The sequence below is a fragment of the Triturus cristatus genome, chromosome 5_1 (genome assembly GCF_964204655.1).
Source record: "Triturus cristatus chromosome 5_1, aTriCri1.1, whole genome shotgun sequence".
Taxonomy (NCBI): domain Eukaryota; kingdom Metazoa; phylum Chordata; class Amphibia; order Caudata; family Salamandridae; genus Triturus; species Triturus cristatus.
In genome coordinates, this window is record NC_140587.1 from 638,958,885 (window position 1) to 638,986,053 (window position 27,169).

The window sequence follows — 27,169 nt, forward strand, 5'->3', positions numbered from 1 at the left end:
TTTTTAGAATAAGGCTTGGGATTTTATTTTACAAAATGCTCTCTAACAGAAAGGCTTTCCCAGATGCCAAATGCACAAAATTCAAATACACAAAGAGATATACATGTTTATATGGAAGCAATAATAACACACTTGGTAAATGCAGCAGTTAAATGCGTGAGTAATACCATGAATAAACAAGCAGCAAATATTATGAGATAACACTCAAGAAAATATAATATGCTGGACGTCCTGCAAGAGATCAGAAAGATATATACACACTAAATACATCAAATGATTACTTTGAATGTGCACCTCAACTCACTCACACATCACAAAGAAAACATCTCACATGATCAAAGCCACTGGCCAAACATCACAATGGCAATAATCAAAACTCAACACTTCACCTGGTGCAAACACTGCATCTTAGCCCACTCCTGACCGGGGGAATTAAACAGCCAGGGATAAGAGCCTCAGCAACCAGGGTCCCGAAGTGGACGCCTCCGTTCCCGTTTGGATTCCAAAATCCTGGTTTCTAAGTCAATAACCCTCAGCTTTATAATCCCAAAACACGAGAAGGTTCGAGAGAAACCTCCCCCTGCACCAGAGGAATCTTACCAGAACTGGCCAGCTTCCAAGCAAGCATTCCAATGGCAGGAAGGAGTTCCCACGTTCCCTCTCCAATCTCGCATGTTCCAGCCTTTATCTTGACGAAGCTCACGAAAGCCTTCCAGGGTACATTCACAAAACAATCCTTAAACGTGATTAACCCAAACAACTTGCAAGTGCTGCTGTGCATGCCGAAAAGCTGAAGCCAAGCAGGGTCAGAAAACAGGATGACATGAGGCCATGTCAAAGCCAATAGTAAGAACTCCATAATTATCATCAATGTACAACACAATGCACATTTGTGAACACACTGCTTATAGCATCACATACTTCATCTCTCAATATACACCACAGTGTACAATTGTGTACCACTGCTCACAACACTGCACTTTGAGACCAAAAACTGCATTCCACACCTCTCTCTCGCTCATGCTTTCAAATGCGCATCCCACAAGTTCTGTTCTTGGCAAGGCTGTTCTACTCCATGACAGCTCCCACTGAAAGACTGCAAGATCACAAGAAAGAAACTTTTAAGAGATGCAAGGCATATCAGGACATCGCACATTCAGGCTAGGATAAAATAACACACCAAAGTCAATTAAAATAATGGTAGTCAAAGGTCATCACAGGGTGTCAGACCACAAGAGTGCCTCTAGCACTACATTCCACCCCATGACCTTTGACTATCATAACATACATATATTAAAAAAACGGAACTTCTTAACTGAAAGCACAACTATGATAGAAGCACATGTTAAAACAGTAACTATATAGACTCGTGCTGAACTGAAAGCATAAACATAATTGAAACACTCATTAAAACAGTGAAATCATAAAAGCATGTAATAATCATTTCAAAGCATGTAAAATAGCTCATGCATATCTGGATACTCAGCAAAAATAAATGTATGATGGATGCTAAGAAATAAAAGCTTTAAACTAAAAACATCTTCTTCAATTTCGATTTCACAACATTTTTGTGGATCTCATTGATCAGCATTTGCAGAACAAATAATTTCCTGTGCGAAAGACACACAGCCTTCTTGCATTCAAAATTATAACTGTACATTTTACTTCATATTTATGATATGAGTTCATGATTCGTGGCTTGGTAAGTTCTGTGGGTTTGTTCAGCCACAGGATGTCAGCTTGCACCGTCCGGTGATCACTCAGGGTTGAGGGAGAGGAGGAGTCCCACACCCACATGGGGCACAGTCAGACCAAGGCACCCACTCACAGGACAGGGACATCAGGCCACAGTATGATCTGGAAAAGAAACAAGCATCACTCTTCTTGCAAAAACTTTTTTTTTTTAAAGCGCACATTTTCCTTTCTCTGTTTTGAGTCTGAAGGCACAATATTATCATTCCTGCCTGCACGGTTCTCTGCTGGCTCTGGGGAATTATCTGAGAATTCTATCCACACTTTGGCCTCTGAATTCTTGGTATTGGAGTGAAACTCTTCTTTTTCCTGCACAGTAAGAAGGGCTGGGGCAGTCTCCTTCCTGACTATTTTTCAACTCGCTGCTGAATACGTGCTCCCTTTATCAATCGGCAGAAGCCTAGGGCAATCCATCTGGTCTGTCTGCTCTGGTAATTTTGCTTTCTTCAACTCGCCTCTCACCTTCTGTGGGACTGGTCTGGCTTGTGCATACTGACACATAAGAATCGCAGTTCTAGGTAAATCTAGGGGGATATGCATCCCTTCATTCTCTGCCCACCTGTTTGTATGGTCTTTCTCTCCTAGGTGCTCACACTTAGTCATGCACACCAAATCAGAATTGTGAGTCACCACCTCTGTCTCCAAGATTTTAGCCTTTTCATCTGTAAGGAAATTAAAGGTTCTGGCTAGTGAATTTTTAGGACCATGAGCAGGCACAGTAGCTGCGCTTTGCAGTACAATCTGCCACTTCACTGGGAAATCTTGGGACCTGCACCAACTGTTCATGAAAAAATGCAGTTTCTGTCTGTATATGCCATTTGATTACAGTTGCTTCTTCCCATTGCATTTGAGAAAATTCAAAAGTAAAAATCACATTATGTCTTATTGTCATCTGCCCAGTGTCTCTTAATGCGCAAAAGCACAAAAGCATCTGTATTTGTCCAGCATTTGAAAATGCTTCAGTCCACAAGTTTAAATGCATACTCTTCTTTCCCTGTTTTTCACAATTACTAAAAATAGCATACTGCTCTTGAACTGGCACGCAATATACACTGTCTCCTTTCTGAATTGACCACACTTTTAAAACACACTGCACAGTCTGTTGTGCAGATTCAAAAGCACATTGCTGCATTTCTTTTTTCAAAATAGCGTCTTCCATGTAGAGCAAGATTCATCATTCACTGACATGTCTGATTTATACCTGCAACCAACGATCGCTAATTCTAGCAGACTGGTCTGTTTATCTTCCTGCACATTTACATTTTCTCAGTTCAGATTCATTTCTGACTGAGCAACGTCCTCAAAAGAATTAATTAAAACCTTTTGTGAGACCTGCAGATTAACTGGCAGCATTTCTAAGTTCACATTTTTCATGAATGACTCACCCTGGCTATCTGAACAGCTTGGCAAAACAAACGGCTTCGGAGCTTGGTACATGTTTAACTCTTTTTTCAAAGACTTGTTTTCAAACTGAGCGTCAGCTAACTCTCTTTTCAGTTCACTACATTCTTTTTCCAAATATTCATATTTTTGATATATGCTAAGCAATCTATTCAAAATATCACTACTATTTTGGTCTGAAATGCCAAGTTGTTTTCCCTCTTTAAGAGAGGCATATCTCCCTCTCAAATAACTCAGTTGGCATCTGGGACTCTGCAACTGAAAATATAGGCATTTTAGAGAGCATCTTCCCCTTTTAATTTTCTTTTCGTATCTTGACAAGTGACGCCAAAAATGTCTTGCTTTGCTTTTCAGATAATACTGAATCTGCCACACGGTGGTTCAACCCAACGAAGCAGGAGACATTAACACAAAACAAACAACACCTTTAGAAAAGGGTTTTATTTTACAAAATGCATAGACTCTCTTTTTAGAATAAGGCTTTGGGTTTTATTTTGCACAATGCTCTCTAACAGAAGGGCTTTCCCAGATGCCAAATGCACAAAATTAAAATACACAAATAGATATATATGTTTATATGCAAGCAATAATAACACACTTGGTAAATGCAGCAGTTAAATGCATGAGTAATACCATGAATAAACAAGCAGCAAATAATATGAGATAACACTCAAGAAAATATAATATGCTAGACATCCTGCAAGAGATCAGAAAGATATACACACACTAGATACATCAAATGATTACTTTGGATGTGCACCTCAACTCACTCACATATCACAAAGAAAACACCTCAAATGATAAAAGCCACTGGCCAAACATCACAATGGCAATAATCAAACCAACCTCAACACTTCACCTGGTGCAAACACTGCATCTTAGCCCACTCCTGACCGGGGGAATTAAACAGCCGGGGATAAGAGCCTCAGCAACCAGGGTCCTGATGTGGACGCGTCCGTCCCCGTTTGGATTCCAAAATCCCGATTTCTAAGTCAATATCCCTCCGCTTTATAATCTCAAAACACACTAGAAGGTTCAAGAGAAACCTCCCTCCGCGCCAGAGGAATCTTACCAGAACTAGCCAGCTTCCAAGCAAGCATTCCAATGGCAGGAAGGTGTTTCCCACGTTCCCTCTCCAATCTTGCATGTTCCAGCCTTTATCTTGACGAAGCTCACGAAAGCCTTCCACAATCTCTTACAAAACAATTTGTGAACGTGATTAACCTAAACAACTTGCAAGCGCTGCTGTGCACGCAGAAAAGCTGAAGCCAAGCAGAGTCAGAAAACAGGATGACATGAGGCCATGTCAAAACCAATAGTAATAACTTCATAATACTCATCAATTTACAACACAATGCACATTTGTGAACACACTGCTTATAGCATTACATACTTCATCTCTCAATGTACACCACAGTGTACGCGTGTGTACCATTGCTCACAACACTGTACTTTGAAACCAAAAAGTACATTCCACACCTCTCTCATGCTTTCAAATGCACATCCCACACGTTCTGTTCTTGGCAAGATTGTTCTAATCCGTGACAGCTCCCACTGAAAGACTGCAAGATTACAAGAAATAAACTTTTAAGAGAAGCAAGGCATATGCAGGACATCGTACATTCAAGCTAGGATAAAATAACACACCAAAGTCAATTAAAATAATTGTAGTCAAAGGTCATCATAGGGTGTCGGACCACAAGAGTGCCTCTAGCACTACAAACGGTATGGTAGTGTAGAGAGACAAATTACCATCCTAATTAAGGATCCTTAAGCTTTACAAAAAGATGTGTCAAAAAGAGATTATTAAGTGTAAAATTGAAGAGACAGCAAGGTCCTCCTCACGAGAGGAACTGCCATTTGGTGGCATTGTTAAGCTTGTTTGTGTCTGTTTTCTAGCAGAACACCTCTCTTTGATCTTTTCTCAGTAGTGTGCTTGTGACATCTTGTGTACAATACTTTGGTATAAGCTGCTCAAGTATTCCACTTCAAAAATTGTCAGGTGAATTTGTGGGGTAAGTTGTTTCTGTGTTCCTGCTTTCTGATTATAGCTGGATGTGTGGTCTTTCCTGTGAACTATAAATTGCAGAGATGCGTGACATTTGCCAAATTGTAATTGATGTTTTTCATTTGGTGCTCTGTGTGCGCATCTCAAATGATCAGTTCTGTGCTTCATTCTGTCTGTCTGCAAATACTACATGGATAGTGATCTACAAAAGGGGGGTTTCTTTCCTAAAGTGTTAAGTCTAGTTTAGATTTTTTGCGAGGGTGGTAATCTCTATTAAAGTTTCACTTCATTTAAATGCAAAATCGAGCATTTCTGAATGAGCCTAATGATTCTTTTAGTGGAGAAAATGTGATCACTGTTAGATGATCAGTTTAAGGGCAATCAACTGGTTCTAAAATGGCCTCTTCAGAAGACACCTTATTTATAAGCCTTTTAATGTTGTTGGGTGGGTATCAGATATTGGCGCAACCTTGCCATTTGATTGTACATTTTGTTTGCACATGCAGTTTACTGGTACTTAATTGAGCAGAGTGTGGGTAGGGCTTTTAAACATTGTTGAGACGTGGGAAGGGACAGTTGGTTTGATATCTAGTTACTCTTTTTCAGTGATCCTTGAGCATTAATTCCTCTTACCATAAGCAGCTATGCTGCATCATAACAATATCAGAAACTGCTGCTTCTCTACCATTTTGGGAAGATTTTATTTACACAGGTGCTCTACTGGGTCATCATTGGGACTAAGAGTTGATAGGGCTATCAAACATTGTTTGATTTTTACTTTAATGACTTATGTGATGGAGACCGGTTTTCTGAAATTTTAGATCCGGACACTTGCTCTTTTTTTGATCCTCCCTGAGTCCAACTCCCACCAAGAGTGCTGTTAAAAATACATTCTAACAATCTGATAGGAAACTGCTGCTTCCTTGCTGTTGGACGTGGCCCTCTCTTCAGAGTCACTCCCAAACTTTTGTGCCTTCACCCATTCTAGTTTTCTGAATTCGTTTTTGTTGGCCTTTGGAGTCGGTGCCCTATACCACTGCTAACCAGTGCTAAAGTGCTTGTGCGCACTCCCTAAAACATAGTAACCTTTTCTTATGCTCGGTTGGCATATTTAATTTTAGTATAACTTCCTAGTAAAGTATACTATGTTCCTACATTGGAATTTTAAAAAGAGGGACTATAGTGCTCCCTAACGTTAGGACTGGTGCATGCGCTTCATTTTGTGATCAGGCTGTGCATTATATCCGAAATTGTTGAAGAATAAATGTTACCAGTACAAATACACTTCCAATTAAGAAGTTCTTTCATGCTAAGAATGTTTCTCTTCTCAAAAGGATGCAGTGTAAGCCATTAAGTTAGTATGCAAACTGAAGTTTCACATTCATTGATTAAAATCAGCAACAACCTCCCCTAAACTTTACAGCCATAGATGTATTATTGATATCTCCCATACCCAACGGAAAAACAGAAACAGTATCTAGTCACTCAATTATACCTTGCCAGATGTCAATACAACTAGTTTGCTTGCTTGGAGATGTTTTAGTATGTGAACCTTATCCACCTGCAGTTGTTTCTACTCCATTTAAAGTTTTGTTACATTGAGAGGCTGAAGTAAACTTGTTTGTGTTCCCTCTATTAAGTGAGTTGCCTTTACTTCTCTTGGAAAATATTGTTTCAAGTTCATTTTCAATGTCCTAACGTATTGCACCCTAAGCAGAGTATTGACTTTAAAATTAACGCTATTTAAAAATGATGGATACTTGTACATGCAGATTCCTCACCTTATGAATGTTCCTTCTGGGCTTCAGATGGGCCCATAGTACCTCTCCAATATGCCAGGTGGCTTCAGCAGTGACTCTGCCTTCAGATTTAGTGCAAGTGGAGTATGATAGGCACCATCTGACATGCTTGCTAAAGTTCCTGTTTCCGCAACTCTTCGTGTGTCCAGAGCTTTATCTCTATGTCTCGCTGATGAGGTTTATCAGCATTTTGGTAGTGACTACATGAAATGTCTCCTCTGAAATTTTCAGGCTTTAAGCTCTTTCACAAGTACCACAAGATGTCCTTGTCAGGCCCACATGACATTTTCATGTGCTGTCTGGGTTTGGAATACACCATTGCAGCCTGTGATTCCTGTGCTATTGTACACCCAAAGGCCATCAGGTGGAAGGAAGCCAATTATTTTTGGCAATGCCATAGTGCTCTCCTTCATCTTCAGGTAAATCCCCTGTCAGGAAAGGATCTCCTCAAAGATATTCCCATAAGAAACACAAAGCATCAAAGGAATTAGTTGCCCTCTTCTTCCTTGAGGAAATAGTCCAGGTCCCAGGACCATTTGGAGTACTGAGACCGTTTCCCTACTCCAGACTCTTCCTCAGTGATGGATAAGATTATGATACTGAAAAAGATGGCACTGGAGTTTCCGTCTACATCAGCTGACCCTGCGTAGGTAGAGGCCTTCCACCTGGCAATGCTGTATCAATCCACAACAAATCATGCACCCTCCTTGGTCTTCTCCCCAGTGAGAGTATGTTCCTGCAGGTCTGTTGACTCTAGTTGCCTGATGCCTCTATGAGTTCCAGCCCTCAAGCTCAAGACAAAGTTGAAGCCGCCTTTCAATGTCATCCCCCGTACAGTCAGATCCTCCTTTGGCACTGACATAAACAGTGCCCAAGGATCAGACTGCAATTGCACACTTGAAGCAAATGATGCGCCAAATTTAACTCATTTTACAACACTCAGACAGATCAATACCATCTTAGCACATTCCAAACACGCTAACTGCTTATTCCTCCATCAAGAGTCCTATATCTATATCCTAAGATATACAACTATTGATGGAGGAATAAGCAGTTGTTGTAAATGTTAGGGATGTATTTAGATGTTATGAGAGGAAACTATGTTGTCTGTATTGGAGTAGTGCAATATGTGTTCCATACGTGTCACCGTTTTCTTTCTATACAGTTTTAGCATGTTTGGAATGTGCCAAGATCGTATTGATCTGTCTGAGTGGTGTAAAATGAGTTAAATTTGGTGCATCGTTTTTTGGTTCACTGCTGAAAATGCTCAATGTGCCAAGACTGAATGAGTTGGCATTCGGATACTTGTTGGACAACTGAGAATGCCCCTTGTCTGTTTGAGTTGATAACAGAATTTTCTAGTAATGGAAGTCTGGGTATAACCGAGTCATTGGTGTAGGAGTGTAGGAATGCAATGTAAGTTTTGTGATCACGTGGCACAGTGTGTCTTGTAGGAACTCGTGGTTTTAGATATTGGGCATCAAAAGATGCGTCAACTTTTGATGTAATTGTGGATACAAGTGGTCCACATATGAAACTAGTATGTAGAGCCGGTTATATTATTTTTACTTCGTGTTATCGGTTTCTGGATATCACATAATGTTTATTGTAATTATTCATTTACAGAGAGCTTGTTAACTTGTGAACTTATTATTCAGAATTTGTGAGACTATGGAAACAGATCAATCTTGGTTTATTTTATTTAGTTAGGACATGTTTTGTAAACTATACAGTGGCTTCCTTTTCAATATGTTTTTGGTTTCGAAATCAATGTTTATTTAGAATAATGTATTAGACTGAGATTTTCATATCTAAATAATTAGATATTTACATGTCATATCTAAATAAATCTAAATAATTATGCATTGGCTGTATTTCTCATCTCATTGTGTAAAGAAATAAAGGATAACTTTTGGACATATACCGAGTGTACTGGACTCATAATATTTCTGGTTCAACTTAGTTTAAAATAATTGAATGGACTTATTTTGTGGTGTGCCATTTTAGCAATGTTTTCCTTCTCAGTGGTGAAGTCCTTGTTTCCATTCAATTATGCTGTCTTGGATACTGTCATGCTTGAACTGGAAAATCCCTCTTCAGTCCTAGCATTCTATAGACAGATAGCCAAATGCCATAGACCTGTCCCAGTGTAGTCTGGTAATCCAGACTTTCTCCTCAAAACAAAAACTGAATGTCTTCCCCACAGCACTTCCTCATAGTGTCAAATAAATTAGACTTGTTTTCAGTTTCGGCAGCCTCTCCGTCTGCACTTATAATGCAGCTTCTCTGCTGGCCCGATAAGTTAATGCCTTACAATCCCGATAGTGGCTGACTCTGTGGTTGGGCAGACTCCAGACACGACGTTGCCCTGAGGGGAATGGCTGTTCTTGCCCCTGCTGAGCCGTGAGGTAAACGGCTTATCGGCACACCGAGGACTTAATTTCCCAGACGCCCCATCGCGCACAGCATCCGCGTCACTGTAACGGCGCCAGGAGCCCTCAAAAGCATTGTGGGCATACCGCAGCGCGGGACGCGCGCGGGCGTGCCCGGGCAAAGCCCGGGCCAAGGGCGGGCCCGTCCGCGCACGTCGGAGCCAGAAGGAGGCTGGGCTGGGCCACGTCCCTATCAACTGCAATATGGGCAAGAGAAAGCTGGCTGGAACTCAGGTACAGGGGGGCTCTAATGCTAAAGTTCCTCGTAAATCCTCCTCTATTATTTCCTACCTGACTACAGCAGTGGGAGTGTTGAATAACGAAATTGAGGTTGCGGAAAGGGAGCTGGGCATAACCGCTAGAGAGGGTGAGGACTTATTACATGTTCAAACGCCATCTATACCACTGGACCCCGAGGTGATTGTAATTAATGGTCTAAAAACTGCCTCTGCTCCCTCAGAGACTGTTGGAACTGACATGGGGGAGCGGGACCTAATCTTGGAAGTGCCTACTATTGAATCGGTAAATGTGTCCAAATGCCAGGTTTTTAAGTCACAGGGACCTCGGGCTTCAGTTAAAAAAAACGGTAAAAAACAAAGGGGGCCTAAACCAAACATAGCAAAACCCATTTCCGGACTGGATGACAATATACAATTGGCATTACGGAATATGGTGGAAGAGATTTTCTCGTCGCGGTTTGAAACTGAGGAAGCTTAAACTGTGTTTTCTACCAACAGCAGAGGAAATGGTATTTGGGATATGAAGGATACCCAGCCCCATCAAACTCCTTGCTCCTCCTCCAAACATTACTCAGTTTTAGATGCTATAAAATGTGAGCACAGATTTCGATTTAACATCTGTCCCTTGGCTAGTCTGAACTGCTCATAAGACAAGGCATATATTAAACAGTTTCAATCAGTCATTCAAACAGCATTTGTAAAACACTGGCACCCCTAGGGGTATCTGGGCGCTGTTTAGGTTTAAGACCTCATGTTCTGACTTTCAGTTGTGCTTTCAGGCCATGGCCTAATGGGGTCTCAAAGGTCATCGATATCTCTTGCCCCTCATCAACCTTCTTTACTATACAAGTCATTCAGTGGAATTGCTCTCCTGTTTGTCAAGGTAGTGGCAATTTTCTATATGATTGACTGAGTTTCTTCCACAGAGGCATATTGACCTTGCACATTTGCAGCAGAAACAATAGAGATACAAATGGTAAGCACATTGTTGATCGAGGCAAGACAAGTCTGTGCCATGATTTACCCTCAGAAAGGATCCTTGTGCATGCTGGAAAAAACTTCATATAATGCGAACCCTTGTCTCTCTCTGTCGTCTTGGTAGCATCAAAGGTCTGTATCTCCTTCTGAGAGCAGAAAGAGAAGGCCTTTAAGTTTTATTATGAGATAATGCATTTTTGCCTACAAGCTGGCCTCTTTATAGTGAAGCAGGTATGTTGTGATAAAAGGATATGGGGGCCCCGGTAGATGCAGATGGACAGGGCCCTGGTAGCATGTTTTGCAGAAAAGAGGGCTGGTGGATCATTCCTCTTCCAGAGCTATTTTATCCAGTCCATACTTTAATGTTCTATGCACAAACCTTCAGCCTTCTCTGGAACCCCCTCTAGGCAACTGGTAACAACAGGACCAACCTTTGGCATCTTCACCCTGCGAACCAAAAATTGTGTCTCGTTGGATTGTTTGACAGAGTTCATGAGCTTCTTACCATTTTAAGTGACCTACTGTGCTTATCTTTCCATAGCACTTGACATTTCCAATACCTTTAAAACAGTACTTGACTTACACTAGCGGTGAGAAGGAGATGTCCCTGGTAATCTGAGTGCCAGATAGGTGGTGCGTGTATGAGACTGTCTGCAGCTGGCTTGTGAGCTACGTCAACGGCCCATCAGGGCCCTAGCGGGAGACTCGCAGAGGCCTACCCGCTGCGCTGCATATTCATTAACCGGCGCTGGCCCCTGAACCACATACCGAGTGGCTGAATGCGGCTGAATGCGGCTTCCTGCCATGGCTTCCCTGCATTGACGGCGCTGGGGGCTGAGGCTGCCGCGATCGATGTGGGGCACCTGGGAGGAGCGAGTAGACTTTGCTTCTCGGCTGCTGATTGACCTGTGTTGCGTGGCCGGACGCTCATGGAGTGGACGCACACAGTTGCTGCCCCTTGGTGGAGCTGGGGCTGGGACCCCCGGGGCGTGGGAGGAGAAGGCTCAGTGCAGTGTGCAGAGCGGAGGGTAATTACCGATAGTGGCACCGCACCTCCCTTAAACAGCTGCCATATCTGATCGGGCTCACAATGACTATACAGGGCTCATAGCCCAGCAGGATCCCCTCCATTCGCCTTCAGGGACTCCAGCTCAAAAGTTGGCTCTCCATACCAACGTTGGTAAGGCACCAGAAGCAAAAGGCTGCCCTTGGTACACCTCTGGGGGAGCCTTCTCCTAAGGAATTTCATTCAGTGGGAGAACTCTCGCAGACCTGTGGTGGGCTGTGTTGTTGGTGTTCGGTGTGGCGTGGTCCTTGACAGCCTGCCTGCCTCCCTTCGCCGCGCCGGTCCTGCTGAGCCCGGAAACTACATTTCCCTACAGCCCTAGCGGCGGACCCGGAAGCCGCCGGACGTCCTTTCGCGCCTGGAGGCGCTTAAATTTGAACAGCGCCCCCGCATCGCGGGACCGCGCGCGGGTCGGCGCCGGGAGAAGCCTGGGACAAGGGTAGGACAGTCTGTGACAGTCCGGGACTGGTCCGGGCTGGGCTGAGCCATACCCATTGATCGTTGACTTCCTGGATCGAGAGGACTTTTCTTCGGTAAAGTGTTGATCTGGTTTTGAACTCTTGCAGTGTTATTCTGCCTTTGCTCATTTTGCCGTGCTGGACAATTATTATATTTGTTCGGGTACACAATGCCTATAGGGCCAAGGGACACACCAACGCCAGGGATAGGTCCTCTTGATAATTACCTGGTGAAAAAGGTAAATAAAATAATTAATGAAAGAAGGGCCTCTTTGGGAATGGTCAGTCCCCGAGGAAATATCCAAATTCCATTGACAACAGTAGAGACCCCGTTGGTACATGGCATTTGCGTCCAGGCCCCTACAGCCGCTTCTACGGTTACAGCCCAGGTCCACTTGGATTCTATACCCCTAGATTCATATATACTGAGTGATACTACTCATGAAGTCACCCATGTTGGTAGACCAGTCAGGAACTGTAGGAAGCAAAAAAGCAAGTGGGGGGGGGGGGCTAAATCCACTAAAAGGGTTGACATCACCGAACTAGACCAGGTTAATATAGATGAGCCCTCAAATTCTCGAGCTGATAGTGATGGTACAAACAGCCCTCTACGCCCTGACCAATTTGCCCAGCTACTTAGTTCCCTAGAGGTCATATTAGAATCCAAATTAGAACAGCTGGTGCAACCCCTAGTCCGGAAACTTGATTTGGTGGTCGATGAGGTCAATAGGTTAGGAGGGTTGCTAACTAAACATCTAAAATTATTAGATAGCAAAAATAAAAAGGTGACGGGTGTAGCTGGGCATGAGCTTACAGTAGGCAATCAACAGCAGACATCTCAGCCCCCCATTACTACACTCCCAGTCATACCTTCTTTACCGGCGTCAACCTACGCACAAAGAATTGTTATACCAGTATCAAGGGGGTTGGTTGCGGCTTCTACTAGACAGGAAGAAACGAAAAATTGAGTCATAAATTTACCTCCGGCATGTTCCCCTTATGTTAGGATTTTAACCAATGTCCCGTCCCAGGATAGTGACTTAGATTCACATGACTCCCTTAAACGTAAAACCGTTTCTTGGTTGCATAGGAAGTGTGGATTTCCACTAAATTTTGCTAACGACATCTTAACTACCAGACGAGTGAGTTGGATTGGGTCCACAAAAAAATCTTGCATACGTGAATGTGTAATAGTTAATTTTAGACATCCACAACATGTGGCTACCGTCTTACTGAGGGCCGCTTCTTTGGTACAAGACGTAAACAGCATTCAGGTGCATCCCCTAGGGTTCTTTTATAATCATCCACCTAGACATCCCCCGCATAGTTTAAAAACGAGTACTTTCATTCCACCGACTGCCTAGCCTCCGTCTGTCATCCAGTGTCCTGGAGGAGAAAATTAGTTTAAGTATGGGTCTAACATCCCCACGCGAAATCGTTTTGAGGTTTTTTCTTCCTTGGACACGTGTGATTGACAAGAGGCTGCTGAGGGTACAGGGGATGAGTCCTGCCCCCTCTTGGTTCCTCAGGAATTAGACCAAGTACCTACGATCCCTGTTGACAATAATTGTAGTGAAACGTCACGTGGAAACTCCAAGGGGACAACTATTAAGTTGTTAACCTGGAACGTGGCGGGTTTACGTTCAAAGAGAGATAATTCCTCTTGGTTAAGTTTCTTGGAAGATTACGACATTATGGCACTCCAAGAGACCTGGGAAATTGACTGTGATTTCTGGTTGAACGGTTACACATCCTTTTTTGTCCCAGCATTAAAACCTGTGTCTGGAAGGGCTATAGGGGGCTTAGTGGTCTTGGTATCGGTAAAACTAAGAGGGACAGTTAGCAGGATAACTTGTCTTTCCAATAATTTTCTTATCCTGGAATTTAAATTCACCGATAATACGAAATTATTACTAGTGAATTGTTATAATTCCCAGCAAGGGGACTCGCCGAATGTTCATTTGGTTTGGTTATTGAATTTTTTAAACACTTATACTTTAAAGCAAACCACTTTTTGTCGTTATATTTTGTTAGGCGATTTTAACGTGCATCTATGTAGTCACAACTGTCTGATAACTGACAATGATGAGCCTGATTTTATATCCCCGCAACACTTTGAGCACTCAAGCAAGGGGGAAGCACTGGAAAAACTCTTATCTGAAAACGCATTGTACGAACCAGGTTTCCCCGATCAAAGGACACGGGTTCCTACTTTTAAAGGCAGGGATAATGATACAATAATAGACTACATATTTCTTTCTCTTAGTCTTTTAAAATTTGTTGTTTCATATAATGCTATACAGTCAATTTTTAGTGACCATAACCCAGTGACAATTGAACTGATTGATGGTTTCTCTTTTTTAAATTCTTGCTCCCCTCACCTGACGGTGGTTGATTTGAAGGCAAAGGATCAAGGGAGGAGGTTAAACTGGAGCAAGGTAATTCCAGAGGAGTTTTTTTAATACTATTACCTCAGCTGTGGCTTCGGATCTGGATATTTGTGGAGATGACCACTCCACGGGGAAACAAGTAATATCCTCGTATGAAGCTATCTGTTCTATAGTGGCAAAAGAGCTAACTTGTAAAAGTAGACCAGCCACTGACAGTTCAGTCTTGGGCTGGTTTAATCATAAATGTACTAAATCTCACAGTGATCTCAAAAAAGCTCTTCAGGCATGTCCGAGGAATAAAGGCTTGGTGTCACAGCTCAGAAGAGTTTACAAAAAAACTTTACAAGACAGGAAAGAAGAAATTAAACATAATGCCTGGGTCGAACTTATGGATAAAGCTACCCTAAAAGATAGTGCAAAATTTTGGTCATTAATAAATACACCACTCTTTACTAACGCTAAAAATAGTGTGCTGGAAACCAATATCGCAGAGGCGGACTGGCTGAGCCATTTTGAAATTATATATGGTAGTCACCTTGAATTAGAAACCTTCACGGGACTAGCCCCTGAATCTATCCCCGCGCCAGTTAGGTTTCACATAGGAGAGGTCACAAAAGCGATCGAAGACTCTGCAGGAAGAAAGGCCCCTGGACCAGATGGAGTCCCTACTGATATGTATAAAGCCAACCCTTTGTTCTGGGCCAATATACTGACAAATGTATTTAACCACTCAGCTTGCATTGGTTTCCCTAAATCGTGGTCCCGGTCGGGCATAATACCGATTTTTAAGAAGGGTCAAAGGGCAGACCCCAGATGTTACAGGCCCATATTCCTGCTGGATTCCTCTATAAAAATCTTGGGGAAAGTCATCCTAGCTAGGATAACCCGGTGGGCCTCTGGCAATAATATTCTGTCAGATGCCCAATACGGTTTTCGAGCTGGGCGGAGTACGGAGGACCAATGTTTGAATCTTCTTCTAATAACAGCCAAATACACCAAGGCGACCAGGGGCTCCATTTATCTGGGTTTTATGGATTTGTCCACAGCTTTTGACCTTATCAATAGGTCTAAGCTGTGGACAATGCTCCTGGAAATGGGACTTGATGTATCCCTCGTGCACTTCCTCGCTGAGCTCCACAAAGACCTGAACGCTTGTATTAGGATGACGACCGAGGGGAAATGCACGTCCAGCTTTAAGTCTAGTAGAGGGGTACGACAGGGATGCATATTAGCCCCCATGTTGTTCACATTATATATAAATGCCCTGGAACAAAATTTGCTGGCAGCAACGCCGGACATTCCGCGCATGGGAGGTACCCCGATCCCGGTCCTCCTGTACGCGGATGACGCCGTTCTCCTGGCCAGGACCCCTCTGGCCCTGCAAAGATTGTTGGTCGCGTTTGGAGACTTCATGAAAAGTCTGGACCTGGTAGTTAACAACAGCAAATCCCATGTAATGTCGCTGGGCCCAACAAAGAATAATGTTAAGCCCTTTTTTTGTGGGGGAGAAGAAATTTCGAGAGTGAAGGCATTCACCTATTTGGGAGTAGTCTTCGATGACAAAAGCTCGTGGTCCCCTCAGCTGTCACTAAAGGTTAACTCCGCGAGAAATTCTTCTGCAGCAGTTCTTGGTTTTGCAAAAAGACTGGGTGGAAAACTGGTCGAGGCTATATTAACCATTTATAAAGCAAAAACCATCTCCATTGTAAGGTATGGGGCATCTATTTGGGGCTACATCAAACATGATGTGATCCAGACGGAGGAAAATAAATTTTTGCGCTCTCTTCTTGGCCTTCCACACTCAACTGCTTCCTATTCAGTCCATATGGAACTTGGGATTGGATACATAGCAGACATAATTACATTAGCACCTTTACTGCTTTGGATCAAAACATGGTTAAACCCAAATCTCATCCTTAACCACAAAATCTTGTTGGACTGTATGAGATTAGACAACAGGAACAAAATTCAGTGGTTGGCTAACATTGAGATGTTAGCTGCATACCTGGGGAGACCAGATATTTTCTCCAACCCAGAATCCCTATGCAAGGCTGACTTAGAGTGGGTAAAATCTAACTTTATTAAATTAAAGGAGGCCGAGCGGGAGGGAGTTGAGCTATGTAAATCTTCGGTTAGGGGGCACGTTTTGTTAACTCCATCTTCAGGGATGTCCCTATACCTGTCAACAGTCTCCAATCCCTTCCACAGATGGTTATTGACCAAACTGCGGTTTAACCAAATACATATGGTCCTCTGGGATGTGGAGGGCTGGAGTAGACCGAAAAATGTTGCACCTTGCAAGTGTGATGATTTCTCCCTTCAAGACACCATGCATTTTGTATTTTTTTGTTCATTTTTTAAACAGGCTAGGAAAAAGTTTATTATTCCATTGATGAAAAATATGAATTTTTGTTCAGTGTAAGCCAGCCTTAATGTTTTTAGCTCTATTAGAATGTCCATTAACCATGTTCTGTGTTGCCAGCTTTTTAGCAGCGTCTGTTAGAGAGAGGAGGGTCAGACTAAAAACTGTTCAAGATACTGACCCCCCCTAGCTATTGACAAATGAATTTTCATTAATTGATTAAATTGGTCATGGTCGACTATAAATTTTTTAATGTTATTGGAATAGTTTTTATCTGTATATTTGCTATTATTAAGATTTGTAATACTTTGCACTTGTATAGCTTACTTTTATGATTTTAATTAATCGAATAAAGTGGTTTTGACTGACTGACTTACACAATCATGTTGACAGTCCATATTGCCTTAGAGACCTGTCTTAGAGTCCCTGGAGTGAGGGCTCTCCTTTCCGTCCTGTAGCATGTGGACCGCTTTCTTTATTGTTAACATTCCCTCTTGCCCTTTCAGAAAAGCATATTTGTTGTTATCTGTACATTTGTGGACATGCCTCTTCCTCTTGTCCAATGACTTCCAGTCCCCAAATAGTGAAAGTTCAAGTTGGACGAGTACACCTCAGAGAAAGGACTCTGCAGCAGCAATGGATGATACCAACCACTCTGTTTCCATCACACGTTCTGTCCTAAAAGGGAGTTGCACCCAGCCACGAGAAAATCCGCATTTGGTTCCTGATAATAGATTGCTCACCGCTGAATATTCCACATGGGGCATTCATCTCCGGACCATGACTTAACAAGCAGCATTGTACAGCTGGGATCACTTCTGCCAACAGGCCTTCACACCTCTCCACTCCAGGATTTTCCCATGCAGAAGAGAAGGTAGCTGGTCAGTGAAACCAATCTGGGTGTGGTCCACTGGACTACCAGGCGTATCTCTAGACGCAGCAGTCATAGGAATTAAACTGTTGTTACTGCTTGTCACTGCTTAGGGAGAGGTGAGCTTGCTCTGTTTGCCTTTCCACTTGAGTTAATAGCTTAATCTGTTCCGGCCCAGGGAGTCATTTCCTGGACAAACACCTTCAACCCTCATCAACAAGCCCCATTGCCAGGCCCCAACCAGTATGATTTTGGCACAGCACCAGAGATGACCACCTCTTACCCTTGCTGGGATACTCCATGTGTTGAGCCTAGCCTGCTCTGGTAGTCCACATGTGGCCATTATTTTCTCTTTTTTCACTAGGGGAATTGAAAGTCACACCCTAGGGCATTGATGTGATCAGGTGTCTGACCATTTTCCTTCCACACCATTCTCCCAACAGCCCATGCCTCAGTACAGTTTGTCTTGGCTACATCACCGCTGGGCCCAACATTGCCTCTCTGCTGAATTTGAACTGCCCCCTGGTATTGTGCAAGTCCTGCCCAGCCTCATCATCTCCAAAGAGATTTCAAGTCATCCAACCTCCAGCATTACTGGGCTGTGGGAGATGGAGGGCTACAAAGCCACCTCCAGCCACCAATTAAAACCGACAGAATCTGAGTCACCCACAGAATGGGTTACATTGATCCGTCCGATCTGCTTAGAACTGGCTCCTTTCATCTCTGAACAATCTTTCTTAAGGAATTTAATTTGATTTTTAAGAGGAGCACCTTCAGCCTGAGACCATTTTAGATCTCTGCTAAAATATATTTTTTAAATATTTTATTTTCCATTTTAGTAACATCCTTGCACAATGGGGTTTAAACGACTTAAGTTCAGTGTACACACTGAGTATTCTAAAATTATTCATGCCAGGTAGAAAAAGATAAAACTGTTTCACGTCTCATGTATTGCTGTCAATTAGCTGCTTTGACAATAGCATCTCATATTTTCAAATAATGCGTATGTTCGGCTAAGTAAAGAGTACTCCAGCATGATGTTCCTTGATTTGTACAAGTCTTTTAAAAGTCTTGCGGCCATATGTAGGTAGCCTAACATTTACCACTTCATAAATATCGAATTTTACCGATTCGGTATTTATGAAGTGGTAAATAATATGTAGGTAATCCATCGGTAATATTTACTGATTCGGAATGGGTCGGTAATTTAGAATCGGTATTTACCGATTCGGTAATGGTAAATGGCTTCCCATTGATTCCTATGGGCCAGGAGGCCCATAGGAATCAATGGGAAGCCAGTTACCATTACCGAATCGGTAAATACCGATTCGGTAATGGGGGGAGCACAATCAAGGGTGGCAGGGTGTCACAGTGACACCCTGTTGCACCCCTGATTCCTGCATGTGTGCACATGTGGCACACATACATGCCCTAAGGGCATGTATGTCTGCCACATTGCACACTTCAAAGTGCAAAAAAATGCTTTTTTACAGCTATTCGTCATTTACCACCAACTTTTAGTTGGTGGTAAATAACGAATCCCCACAACAACCACACACTCCCCCTACATATCATTTCAGGATTCGGTATTTACAGAATCGGTAAAATTACCGATTCAGTAATTTTACCGATTCGGTAAATTACCGAATCCTGAAATGTGCCCCCTACATACCAAAAGCCTGAATACCGGTCGGTAACGGGATATTTACCGAAAATCGGCCGTTACCAACCGGTATTGGGCTTCCTACATATGGCCCTATTAGTGTTTGCAAATTTAGAAGTCACATTTCACGGTTCAGCTCTGATAGTTTACCACAGATTGATGGAAAAGGTCAATGATGTCTGGTTTGCTAATGCCGTCTTATTGCTCATTCTGAAAACTTCCCTGGGATGCCTTCTGCCTATTGGTTACTATTGGCTTTGTGGTTTGTAACTCACAGTTGCTTGCTTTCTATATGCTGGCTTTATTTGTTTTAGGCTGTCCAGCTTGAGCTCGTCCCTCCCATAGAGCATCCCCTGTTTGCTATATCCTTTTGAGTACTTGCTTTCTGTAAACGGGCCTTTAAATCGTTTCCTTATCTTGTCACACCTGCTGTGCATTCAGAGACAGAGGTAAAATGTCAGGCTTTGTCATCCAAGGGAGCTTGGTGTTTACCTTTCTTTATCTGACTTCAAAGTCAGAGAATTTATGTGACAATCCTACTGGTTACCCATGTGAGAGAAGAGGCTGTATATTAGCAATGTGGGCATCTAGTTGGCAGTGGTATGCACCCCGTCCAAGCAGGGACCCTTCCTTCTAGTCAGGGTAAGGGAGTTACACACCCAAGATAACGCCTGCTCACCTCCTTGGTAGCTTGATACTTGCAGTTAGTCCTATCACAGAGGCAATGAGTAAAGCATTTGTACATAGACACACAGTATTACAGTGAAAACACAAAAAATGGATGCCACACCAGTTTAGAAAACTAACCAATCTTTATCTAAACCAAACGAGACCAAACAACAAAAATCCAACATACAGGACTCAAGGTATCACTTTTTAAAGGTTTAAGCAATTCTGTCCATAGAACTTCATGGATGCGTTTATTTTAGCACAAAGTACCTTTGATGCGTCAAAAAACCACAGTGAAAAACAACCGAAGAGGCAGGAAGCATCAGAAACCACAGCAATGTGTCAGTTCTGGAGTCCCAGGGGAATGGAGGCGTCAGTTCTGCTGCACGCAGCTGAAGTATTGCATCGATTCTTTACTGCAAGGAGAAGCGATGCGTCGAAATCCAAAGACGGTTCCGGTCTGCGGGGTGATGCATTGGAAACGTTGTGCATAGGTGTAATGTGTGGAAATCCGGGCGTGCTGGAGTCGAGGCGGCGGGGGCCAAACAGACGCTGCGTCAATTCTTCTATTCGCAGACGGGTGATGTGTTGATTTTTTTCAGTTGCACAGAGACACAATGCTCTAGACTGCGATGGTACTTCTGGGCGTGAACAGGCACTACTTCAAGTTTTCAGCTGCTCCCCAGCGATGTGTTGGCTTTTCAACCACACAGCAAGCTTGAAGCAGGAAAAACTGTGCTGGAAGGGTGATGGGTGCATTTTGAGTCTTTAAAGCTGTCAAACCACCTCCAAGGCCCAGAACTGGAATTGGCACCACTTAGCAGGTAAGAACTCCCAGCAGAAGAGTTCAGGGGGGCTGCAAATGAAGTCTTGGATGGCCCAGAGACTTCTTAACAGGAGGCAAGCACACACAAACCCTTTGAGAATCTTCTCAAGCAGGATACTAAAGAAAAGTCCAGTCCTTGGTCTCTCCAAGAGATGAGCAGCAACTCCACGCCAACCCAGAAAAGCAACACAGCAAAGGGGCAGTACTCCTCCTGACAGGTCTCCAGCTCTTCCTCTTGGCAGAGTCCTCTTGATTCAGAAGTGTTCTAAAAACGTGGGGTTACAGGTCCAATACGTATACCCCTTTCTGTCTTTGAAGTAGGCATACTTCAAAGGATAGTCTTTGTAGTTCGTAGATCCTGCCTTGCGCTGGCTCCAGACACACTATGGGGGGGTGGTGACAGCATTGTGAGAGGCCAGGCACAGCTCTATTCAGGTGTCAGTGACACCTCCTCTCACCACTCTAGCTCAGGAAGGCCCATCGGCCGGGTGATGAGCAATCAGGATATGCAGGGCACACCTCAGCTCCCGTTGAGTGAATGCACAAACAAACCAGCTGTCAGTCTAAACCAGACGTTGATTCCACAGGCAGGCAGTGGCATAGGATGGCAAGCAAGAAAATGCCGACTTTCTTAAAGTGGTACAAAAGGGGGTGGTGATGGACGGAGCATCAGAACCAATCAAACATTCACACCCAGTCAACAGATCTGGGTTTGATCCATCACCGTTCTTTAGCCCACTCTGCCACCCCAGTTCAGACATGGCCATATGCAAATCAGTCTGACCCTGTGCCTCATGGGAACAGTCCAGCCCGAACTGCCAAGCCATGCCTTCCCTGGACCGGAAACAAGATTCCTAGGACCGGTTTCTGGCATTTCAGCCGTCTTCAGCCAGGCTTGCTTGAATCCAGTGACAAAGTGAGCAAGGGACTCACGTCTGAGCATACCCTGCCAACTTATGGCGAACAAAGCGGTACAAAAGGGGTTTGTACCGCTTTGTTCGCCATAAGTTGGCAGGGTATGCTCAGACGTGAGTCCCTTGCTCACTTTGCCACTGGATTCAAGCAAGCCTGGCTGAAGACGGCTGAAATGCCAGAAACCGGTCCTAGGAAGCTTGTTTCCGGTCCAGGAAAGGCATGGCTTGGCAGTTCGGGCTGGACTGTTCCCATGGGGCACAGGGTCAGACTGATTTGCATATGGCCATGTCTGAACTGGGGTGGCAGAGTGGGCTAAAAAACGGTGATGGATCAAACCCAGATCTGTTGACTGGGTGTGAGTGTTTGATTGGTTCTGATGCTCCGTCCATCACCACCCCCTTTTGTACGACTTTCTTAAAGTGACATTTCCAAACACACAATTTAAAAATCAACTTCACTAAAAGATGTATTTTTAAATTCTGAGTTCAGAGAACCCAAACACCAAATCTCCATCTCTTCCCAACTGAAAGTTACACTTGTAAGACATTACAAGGCAGCTCCTATGATATCCTATGGGAAAGATAGTCCTTGCAATAGTGAAACATGAAATTAGCAGTATTTCACCACCAGGACACGAGGACATGTAAAACACACCAGTACATGTCCTTCCTTTCACATACACTGCATCCTGTCAATGGGGTTACCTAGGGCCTACCTTAGGGGTGCTTTACATGTAGTAAAAGGGAAGGTTAGGGCCTGACAAGTGGGTGCACTTGCCAGGTCAATATGGCAGTTTAAAACTTCACCTACGGACACTGCACTGGTAGTCCTGAGACATGCTTTCAGGGCTACTCATGTGGGGGGGACATCAGTACCGCTGGTCCACTAGTAGAATTTGATTTACAGGCCCTGGGCACAAATAATGCACTTTACTAGGGACTTACCTGTAAATCAAATATGCCCATCATGGATAACCAATCATAATCACAATTTACAGAGGGGGCATTTTCCCTTTAGGTTTGATCAGCAATGGTAAAGTGCCTAGAGTACATAAACCAGCAAAAACGAAGCCCAGCATACAGTCAAAAAACAGGAAGGCAGAAGCTAACCAGCATTTTCAATGCAATAGGTCTTGCATCTGGGAGAGTTTGAGCTATTAGCATTGTAATTTACAAAGCCTTTTATGTGTTTTTAAAACCTGCAAATGGTGCGTAAACACGCACTTTGTACATATAGTCCTTGCTTACGAGATGCTTGGCTGGCAGTACAAGAGGCGTGGTTACTGCCAGTCTTGCTTCTCGTAAGCAACAACCATAAGTACTGAGTGTGTGTTTACGCACCGCTTGCAGATTTTCAACACACATAAATACACGGTATTTTCATTTACAATGCCAATAGCTCAAACTCTTGCAAATACTTGTTCTTCTCTTGCTCCACCCTTTTTTTATTCCCTTTCTTCACAATTATATACCTTATTACATACAAAATGGTTTTCGAACATGGTCAAATTGTGTACTATGTAAAGGTAAATGAGTCCAAAGGTGTAAGTACAAATATCTGAAAAGTTTAATATAAAGATATACCGAAATGTGCAGTTTTGCTTTGAAGGAAAGAACAGTTGGTGAAACCAGATTTCACTTCCGAAGACACATGCAAACATACAATTGCAAGTTGTTTATTCTTTGGGGGTGGGCCTACCTTACCTCTCAAACAAAACATTTATTCATGCGTGATAAAGACCTGCTATTAATATGTGAACCCCTTATGAAAGGGAAACAGTCCCCTTTACTTGCTCCTAACGGCGGATAGTTGATGAAGAAAACAATTGAGGATTCTGACAAAGAATGAAGTCCTAATTCCTCGGAGTTACGGTTAATAAAAAAAAAAATTCTGCCAAGTGAGAGGAAGTAATTTTTTTCAGGGCTCCACATAGGTATTATAGTGCACAGACTTGAGGGATGCCTGGAGGGCAGGAATGTGACAGGTTTAAAAGTTATCAAATGTCATTGTGTAAGTTTAAATTGCTGTAAGTGTTAAACATGAGGTAATCGTCTTATCAAACCTTCCTTGTCTAAGGAATGTGTGTCTTCAGCTCTCTCGGGAGGTGCTAACCTGAATTATTTGTGAAGCACTAATGCCCACAGATTCAAAACAAGTGTATTGAGCAAGAAATTTTACGTTAAATGTGTGTGGAAAAAAGAAAAGAACACAGAGGGATACAAACAATTCACTCAGGTTTGCCGGTGCAACTATAGGGGAGTCAGATAATTTATACAAGTGAAGTAAGTGTTGGTACATAAAGAATATGGGCACCAATCAGTGGTCGACGTGGGGGAAAAAAGTAAGGGAACAGTGTACGGAGAATTGGAAGGAGGGTATAACCAGAGGATTGGGTCAGTGGGCGAAGGCAGAGATGTGGCCAGAAAGAGCAAAACATCCCAATTTGTAGTATTTGTTTGGCATTTCACTGACCAGTTAAAGCTTATTACGTTATTTAATTAAACTAATGGATACACATGTTTGTTTGAGGTTTAATATGAGTTATTAACATTAAAATGCATTCACAAAGTGGGTTATGTTTCCAATCACAGAATGGGCCAAATACGCTTAAAAGTTGAATTCCAAGCCATTTGTCTGCGAGCCATGCTGTTTGTCATGAGAACTTCTCCTCCCATTTCCCACTAGAGCAGTCAAAGCGTGGATGAAAAATATCTTAATTTGAAATGTTTTCCACATAATTATGGCTATGCCATATTTGCCTGATAGTACATCATCTGCTGCTTAATCTGATGATTTAACGAATAAATTGTAGCTCAAACAGACCAAAAGTAACCAAAAAATGTGTTACGAATTACGGCCACTAGACGACTTCCTGGAATATCACGAGTTACCGTCGGGGCAATTTTTAAACTACCATAAAATACGTGGAGCGGTGGCGGAACTGTGAGGGACAGACATTAGGGAACCAGATGTCCATTTAGCCCTGGAGGCGCTGGCGACCTTGGGCTTGGCCGGACACCTGGTGAGATGGCTTTACCTAGCGATAATGGACGTGACACCGCAAACACTACCTCGCCTACTAGAGAGATGGGAAGGGACGCTAAATAGACATCTGACCGAAAAGGAATGTCCGAAGGTTCTGGGTGGTCTGAAAAAGGTATTGAGGAATACAGCTTTTAAGCTTATACACTTCAATATACTCCATAGGACGTACCTCACCCCGCATCGACTGAATGTGGTGTATAGCAGGGATGACCAAGTCTGTGCCAGATGCTTGCAGAGAGACGCAGACTTCGACCATATGGTTTGGTCTTGTCCACGGCTCACAGATTACTGGCCCAAGATTGTGGCCATAGTCAATGGAGTGTTGTCTCGCGACTTGCTGTGCTCACTGGAGGTTTGTCTTCTGGGTCTATTGCCGAGGCCCAAATCTCGAAGACTGGGGTATAGATTCACAGATCTAGCTTTCATTTGGTGAAGAGGAGGATAGCCCTTAGTTGGAAGTTGAAACACTTACCACTGATGGTTACCTGGGAGGCGGACGTCTGTTGCTGAATTAGGGCGGAGGAACGGGTGTTGCTTAAAGAAGATAGGATCACTAAGCGTCGCAAACCACTAGCAGAACCATGGGCAGACATTGCACAGGCATGGGAAACACAACACACACCAGACCACACGCCACCATGCTTTCCTTTCCTTTTAAATGGCCTATTTCATTCTTATTGCATTGAGTGAATATTGCATAATAGAGAAAGACTGAATCCAATGGACATACACACAACAATGCCAGGCAATGATGTATATGGACCTGAACACTCCCTTATTGTCGATAAGACTACAGCGAGAGGTTATATCAGTACAGCATTATATTTGGAAGCGAAAGCTATCCGGGGCAACACTAAATGTGGGCAACAGATCGGATGATTATTGAAGTCCCTTGTTCTCAATGTGGATGATTGTTATAGTTTACTGAATAACAACTAAATGCATAGAAAGTGGTGCTCCTCTTGTGATGATACTATCTCTATGTCGAATATATGTATGTAATGTATATAAATGCCAATAAAAAGATACTTAAATAAAATCTATGGGTATGCAATCCTTAAACTTCTGAATCACTTTTATGCTTTTGTTTCTAAGCCTTTGCTCAGTTTTCCGATTTCTGAAAACATTTTTATTTTTTGCTCCATGCCATGCTCTTTGTGTAGTTTTAATAAAGAGGGCTAGCTTCTCAGTAAAGAAATATTTTGCGTTTCTGGATTTAACTCCATTCATATTACCTTAATTTTGTATATTTATTGGGAGAAATTCAACATGTCTGCAAACAGAGTGTGACCAGGGCTCCCCCTTTTTCCTAACTTTAAAAATACTAAGGGCCTGATGTAGTAAAACAAATCAGCAAATTGTACACCAACTTTTTGCACCCTGTCTTTGATCTTGTGATGTGCCCTCTGTAGTTAAAGGTCACATTGTACAATGTGCAGTTGCAGTAAGTCACAGAATGGAGTGCTCAATAAATATTTAATAGGAAGGTCTCTATTTATGGCCGCTGTGATTTGTTACACACACAGGGATAGTGGCCTTTAAGCAACAGCAGGCCACCACCCCTGCATTAGTATTACCAAACAATAGAACTTAAAGCACCCATGCTGCTTTTTTGGGGGGGAACATTAGGGAGAGCAGGCAGATGTCACCTGGACCACTGTTGACTCATGTAGGCTGATGACAAAATTCACAAATCAGTTACTAACTCCTTTGAGGTATTGGTAACTGATTTGTGTGTTGCTAAGTTACCAGGAATGCTTGGCTAGTATTTGAGTTACAGGAGTTAGTGGGCAGCAGTTGGAAGGACACAGATGGAGCTGGTGGTGCCTTCCTGCACTCGTCAGCATTAAAGGACTTTACTTTATTCCTGCGTCCTGTGACATTCTACACTGGCGAGGAGCGCCGAGGAGACTTGGACTCTACACGTGCAAGATTTCAAGTGGAACTTATCCTGCTATTTTGAGCATTTTTGGACTTTACGCCTTATCTTCCTATGAAGCTTGCTGTACTGCTGTGGCAACTGTGTGTTGCGGTGGAGCTTACTCTGTGCAACTGCCTTTGCGAATCCTTTACAGTTTGATAATGTTTTGGCATTTCCTGGCCTTGGGAGTATCGCGTCACTCTTCCGATGCGCAACAGTCGTTGGAATATTACCTTGCTGCTAGATGAGTGCAGCATCAGTGTTGTCAGGGAGCTTGTCGCTAAGCTCCTACGTCTCTGCTTCCTTCGTTGCTTGGTTGCCGTTTCGTCTCCTTCATTCCATGTCACTGTGCGCGCTTCACTCTTTAGCACTGT

The 27,169-nt window shown here is 43.1% G+C and overlaps 1 long non-coding RNA gene across 1 annotated transcript; it reads right to left on the minus strand.

The window, feature by feature from the left end:
• On the minus strand, window positions 1–27,169 carry LOC146831316 (uncharacterized). Its single transcript, XR_014961541.1, has 2 exons — window positions 27,029–27,169; window positions 1–1,857 (listed from the first exon to the last, which is right to left on the minus strand). It is a non-coding gene; the product is annotated as an uncharacterized LOC146831316 (long non-coding RNA).